The 6,382-nt window shown below is 42.5% G+C and overlaps 1 pseudogene across 1 annotated transcript; it reads left to right on the top strand.

The window, feature by feature from the left end:
• The first annotated feature begins 4,512 nt into the window (after positions 1 to 4,512).
• Positions 4,513 to 5,046, top strand: LOC308627071 (PRELI domain-containing protein 2-like; annotated as a pseudogene). Its single transcript has one exon. The product of its transcript is annotated as a PRELI domain-containing protein 2-like (transcript).
• The last annotated feature ends 1,336 nt before the right edge of the window (positions 5,047 to 6,382 follow it).

Raw genomic sequence — 6,382 nt, 5'->3', positions numbered from 1 at the left:
AGAGTCACCAGGAAGTTGTGTTGTGTCTACTTTTTCTCGAGAATCTTTTCTCAGACACAACACATCCAAAGACACAATTTTCGAAATACAGGTTTAAGGATGTGGTGTTGGCAGCTTACAGAAGAGGAGGCCTTCCTGCCAGGACATGGCAAGATACACTCCCCTGGGAGCTGGCCTCAAAGAGCGGCTCTAGTGGAGCTGAGACCTTCTGGCTGCTTCTTATGGCATAATGTCTATGATTTTACAAATAAAGGAAAAATCCCATAGGAGGTGATGTCTTGCCTTCTTCAGGATGTCCTGCTGATTGCCTGGTGGTGGTGCTGGAGCAGCCAAGGATGGGCCAGAGGCCTGGAAAGTGCTGCCTGTTCCTGTCTGTTCTCGGCATCATTGCTCATGGGATTCATGAGAGGATTCTGGGACAAATAAAGGAGTTAAACCTGATACCTGATTCTTAGGTAGCCTGGAACAGAAAGGAATATACCAGACCTGTGTTGAAGTTAAGCCATACTCATAGTAATGTTGAAGATTCTCAGAAATCAGGAGCATTTGAGTTCTACCCATCAGTACTACATAACTGCCATCAGCTGACTTTTATAACAATACATGAACTGTGACTGGTCCTTGAAAGAAGCTGGGGAGTTGAGGAGGTGGGCTGTCATCTTGGCTCCTTCTAACTCACTCTGGGATCTGGAGCAGATCATGTGACCACTCTGTTTTTCACTGGGCAAAGGGGGATAATCGGGCACAGGTCTTTCTATTTGTGATGATTAAACAAGGTGGTTTGGTATGAAAAGCACAGGTTTGGGGGTCAGCGAGACTCGGGTTTGAATTTGATCATGGTCACGAGATAACTCGGTGATCATGTATGTAATTTAAAATCTTTCTGGAATTCATTTTTTAGGTTTGTAAAATGAGATTATAGAGTTAACCTTATGATGTTGTTGGAACAACTGGAGATCGTGTGATAAAGTGCCTACCATGTCACCTGGTGCACAGAGTAAATAGAAGCTATTATCAGTACACGAAACCAGTTTGGAAACGTACTTTTCTAATGTAATGTAACGTAGTATTACTGTTTGAAAATTAGATGACGGTAGTTTGCCTTTCCCACAATCGGAAGCCAAGATGTAAATGCACACTACCTAAAAGAAAGCTTGAAGAGGGGCAATAATTTGGAATTCATCTTCTTAAAAAATAATTGGGCCATTACTGGAAAGTCTTGGGGAAATCATTTTTTTAATATTTGATAAATGTTCCATGTAGCGAATTGATGACTTTCAAAGCAATTGGGTTTTTTTGGCTTTTTGTTTTATTTTTATACAAGCCTGCCACTGTGAGCTCCTCTTATTGTATTTGAGCTGTGCCTGAGTTTTGTGTCTTAGGATAATTTGCCTTCATTTCCTTAGTGTTTCATTCCTCAATTGTGTTGGAGGGAAAATGAATGGTAGAAACCAGAAGACACTTTGACCTCCTTTTCCAGTTTGTAAATGGCATTTGGTAGGCTTTTGGACTAATGGCACATTTCCAAAAATAAAAGGTGATGTGAATTATCACAGAGGTGAGAGGCAAGAAATCTGTACTTGGAGGCTGACGTTAGAATGAATGTAACCCTGGGAGTTCCCTGGTGGCCTGGTGGTTGGGACTACGAACTTTCACTGCCAGGGCCCGGGTTCAATCCCTGGTCGGGAAATTGAGATCCCGCAAGCCTCGTGGTGCAGCCAAAAACAAATACCGTATGCTAACACATATATATGGAATCTGAAAAAAAAAAAAAAAAGGTTCTGAAGAACCTAGGGGCAGGACAGGAATAAAGACACAGTCGTAGAGAATGGACTTGAGGACACAGGGAGGGGGAAGGGTAAGTTGGGACAAGTGAGAGAATGGCATGGACATATATACACTACCAACTCTAAAACAGATAGCTAGTGGGAAGCACCTGCAAAGCACAGGGAGATCAGCTCAGTGCTTTGTGACCAGCTAGAGGGGTGTGGGATAGGTACAGTGGGAGGGAGACACAAGAGGGAGGGGATATGGGGATATACGTATAGGTATAGCTGATTCAGTTTGTTATACAGCAGAAAGCTAACACACCATTGTAAAGCAATTATACTCCAGTACAGATGTTAAAAAAAGTAAAATAAAACGCTTTGCTGCAAGTCCTCAGGGAGCTGGGGGCGAAGGGGCGGGGGCGAGGGGGCGGGGGCGGGTTTGAGCGCAAGCACCTGTCCTCCTTGTGTTTACCATTAAGCTGCCATTTCCTTCACCGCAACCAGGTGTCAGTAGATTGGCGTTTACTGCGCATGAGCAAGCGGGCCTGCGTTTGGTTTGGTAACAATTTGGCAACCAACTTGGGGCTCGGTCGCGCGTGGACGCCTCACCCTGGCACATGGGCCCTGGCTGGCAGCTGCTCCTGGGGGCCTGTCCAGCAGCTGCCTGAGCAGCTTTGTCTCAGAGACGCCCCCAGAACTGGCCAGCGGGCGTCCCTGGCCCTCGGCGCTTTGGATTTTGGTGGTGATGGAAACAAGGCACTCACACTGGCCAATGGAGCCATCTTTGGTGAGTAATGGGGCTTGTGGTGTGAGAACACCCGGGTACCCTTCCCTATCACATTGGCTTTGCCTGCGGCAGAGCATTGGTTGGAATTTTCCCTTTTGGACCAGCCTTGGTATTTCATTCAGCCTCATCTCTGAGGGGCCGTTAGTTGGGGTTCTCCCTTTCTGGGGCTCGGGAACTTTGACCCTGAGAGGCAGTTTTGCATTGGATATATTTCATAACACCTGCCGTAAATAGTTAATGATGGGTAATCAGAGCTCTGTTCATCTTAAAATCTGCCTAGGGTGAATTTAGCAAAACTGGGAGATCTTCAGCTATGCTCTCATAAATGAAAGTAAATGATGTTTTTATTGTAACATTGTGTGGCCTCAGTACTCCCTGAGATCTGGAGAACAGTGGCCTCTAGTGAGCCTTTTCAGTTGCTTTGGCTTTTACTTGGGGGGGGGGGTGTGTGTCTCGGTACCTGAGTCCAAGTCCTGTTCTCTCTTCCTGGTTTTGCTGAAAGTGAGGCATGCGAATGTGAGCAAATTACAGATATATTATTTTCTATTACTGTTATTTGTTTAAACTGAATTGGATATTTGGAAATTGGCAGGGAGCTGGGGGCGGAGGGGAATCCTGAAAATGGCCAAGATGGCTGGGCAGTTTTCAAGGAGGAATCTACATTTCTCTTCCTGCGCCTTTGAGATGTAAATGATCTACTTGGGATCTCAGGATCTACCTGGGATCTCAGGAACTTATCTAATAATCTGTGTCCCTGAGGCTGAGGGGGGGGAAAAAAAAGGCTCTTTTTTTCTCAAGCAGAAAAACTAAGATCTCTGGTTCTGTCTTTATGTAAAACTTAACTTGTAAATAAGCTGTATTTAATTGACTTAACAGTAAGCACTTGTAAATTAAATACTTCTAAGTATAAAAGATGCTAGCCAGAACAAATTTTGGGTTCACGTGATCTAGGAAATATTCACTATTAAATTAATATCTGGTATTAAACCTAGCTTAAGCTTGTTGGTATACTCAATACAGATGTCTCTTATTGTGCCTAGCTTTACTGAAGGTCAATAAATTTATGTCACTTGTGTTGCAGTTTGTTAGCAGAAAGAAACAAATTAACTTGGTATGATGAAATTCTTATAAATAAATGCAAATGATATAAGAGCTTTTGGGTGAATTCTTTAGAAATAATTATGTTTTAGGAATGTCTACTTTAAAATGATCTCTCCAGGTATTTGTTAAGTTGAAATTTGAGAGTTGTGCTATATTAAGTTAAATGATGATTCGAGTTGTGCTACATTAAGTTAAATGATGGAAGTTTATTGAATAGCTAAGTCATTCCCAAACATAATAAGATACTGAAAATTAATTACTAAACATTGGCTTCCATTTACAGAGAAACTGAAGGTGTTTCGGACTATTACTAAATGTTTGGTACCACACTGAGGTATTTTCTATAAAAAGCACATGTTTTTAGAAATTATTATTGGTATTTATGTTTACCAATCTACAGAGTGCTAATGTAAAAGACAGGTTACAATTGCTTCTTGGTTTTCACTAGAAATAAAGGTGTCTAAGAGTTGAGGATTCTAATTTACGTATGTAATTAAAGCTACTAAAAACAATAAAGGAAACATTTCACTATACACTAGGAAAGTAGGATATATGTTTTGAGTAAAAGAAGGTGTGAGGAATGGAATTGCATTTTATTAAGGAAGAGAAAGTGATTTGGTCCTAGAGCTGGTTGTTTCTAGATGGGAAAAAAGTATGGGACAAAACTAATATGGATACAGAAGGCTGTGGAAGGTTTGTGGAAAGGGAGCCCTGAAAAAGTTCTGTGCGTGGTCAGGCTGAGATTAGAGTAAACGTAATTAGGTAAATGGATTTTGTTATCAAAAGTAGGCTGGTGGAGAGCTCCAGCATAGTGTGCTTGTGGAGGCGGGGTTGGCGCTCACTGTGGGGGTCACCATGGGGGTCACCGTGGACGTGCACGAGGTGTTCAAGCACCCCTTCGAGGAGGTGGTCACCAGCTTCCTCCGAAAGTATCTGAACCCCATGGATAAAAATGTCATCTCTGTAAAAATTGTGTAGGAAAAACAGGATGTCTCAACAGGGATCATCTATAGAAAGAAGACTGCAGTCTGTCAGAATGTGGTTCCAGAAATTTTAAGGAAGGTGAACATTTGAAAGGTACCTCATATCCAGTTAGGAGAGGCATCGTGTTTCAATCCTCAGGAAAGGAACGTGGCTATGTGGAGTCACTGTCTTACGTGGACACAATAGGCATCCATGAAGGAAGAGTCTGTCTTCTGGGAAAGTGTGAAAAATCCAAACTGGACGGAGTTCCTTCAGAAAGGTGGGATTTCAGGCACAGGGGCTGGTTTTCTCAACTGCGTTTGGGAAACTTTTACCAGCACATTTTGAAGACAGGGCGCCCAGAAGGGACTTAGAATAATGGAGATGCTGCTAAAGGAACAGTGTGGTGCCCCCTTAGCCGAATAAAGAGTCACCAGGAAGTTGTGTTGTGTCTACTTTTTCTCGAGAATCTTTTCTCAGACACAACACATCCAAAGACACAATTTTCGAAATACAGGTTTAAGGATGTGGTGTTGGCAGCTTACAGAAGAGGAGGCCTTCCTGCCAGGACATGGCAAGATACACTCCCCTGGGAGCTGGCCTCAAAGAGCGGCTCTAGTGGAGCTGAGACCTTCTGGCTGCTTCTTATGGCATAATGTCTATGATTTTACAAATAAAGGAAAAATCCCATAGGAGGTGATGTCTTGCCTTCTTCAGGATGTCCTGCTGATTGCCTGGTGGTGGTGCTGGAGCAGCCAAGGATGGGCCAGAGGCCTGGAAAGTGCTGCCTGTTCCTGTCTGTTCTCGGCATCATTGCTCATGGGATTCATGAGAGGATTCTGGGACAAATAAAGGAGTTAAACCTGATACCTGATTCTTAGGTAGCCTGGAACAGAAAGGAATATACCAGACCTGTGTTGAAGTTAAGCCATACTCATAGTAATGTTGAAGATTCTCAGAAATCAGGAGCATTTGAGTTCTACCCATCAGTACTACATAACTGCCATCAGCTGACTTTTATAACAATACATGAACTGTGATTGGTCCTTGAAAGAAGCTGGGGAGTTGAGGAGGTGGGCTGTCATCTTGGCTCCTTCTAACTCACTCTGGGATCTGGAGCAGATCATGTGACCACTCTGTTTTTCACTGGGCAAAGGGGGATAATCGGGCACAGGTCTTTCTGTTTGTGATGATTAAACAAGGTGGTTTGGTATGAAAAGCACAGGTTTGGGGGTCAGCGAGACTCGGGTGTGAATTTGATCATGGTCACGAGATAACTCGGTGATCATGTATGTAATTTAAAATCTTTCTGGAATTCATTTTTTAGGTTTGTAAAATGAGATTATAGAGTTAACCTTATGATGTTGTTGGAACAACTGGAGATCGTGTGATAACGTGCTTACCATGTCACCTGCTGCACAGAGTAAATAGAAGCTATTATCAGTACACGAAACCAGTTTGGAAACGTACTTTTCTAATGTAATGTAATGTAGTATTACTGTTTGAAAATTAGATGACGGTAGTTTGCCTTTCCCACAATCGGAAGCCAAGATGTAAATGCACACTACCTAAAAGAAAGCTTGAAGAGGGGCAATAATTTGGAATTCATCTTCTTAAAAAATAATTGGGCCATTACTGGAAAGTCTTGGGGAAATCATTTTTTTAATATTTGATAAATGTTCCATGTAGCGAATTGATGACTTTCAAAGCAATTGGGTTTTTTTGGCTTTTTGTTTTATTTTTATACAAGCCTGCCACTGTG

The sequence above is a fragment of the Mesoplodon bidens genome (assembly GCF_964165515.1).
Source record: "Mesoplodon bidens genome assembly, chromosome: 13".
Taxonomy (NCBI): domain Eukaryota; kingdom Metazoa; phylum Chordata; class Mammalia; order Artiodactyla; family Ziphiidae; genus Mesoplodon; species Mesoplodon bidens.
Note: the sequence above shows the minus strand (reverse complement) of the source record. Positions and strands in the feature narration are given on the sequence as shown.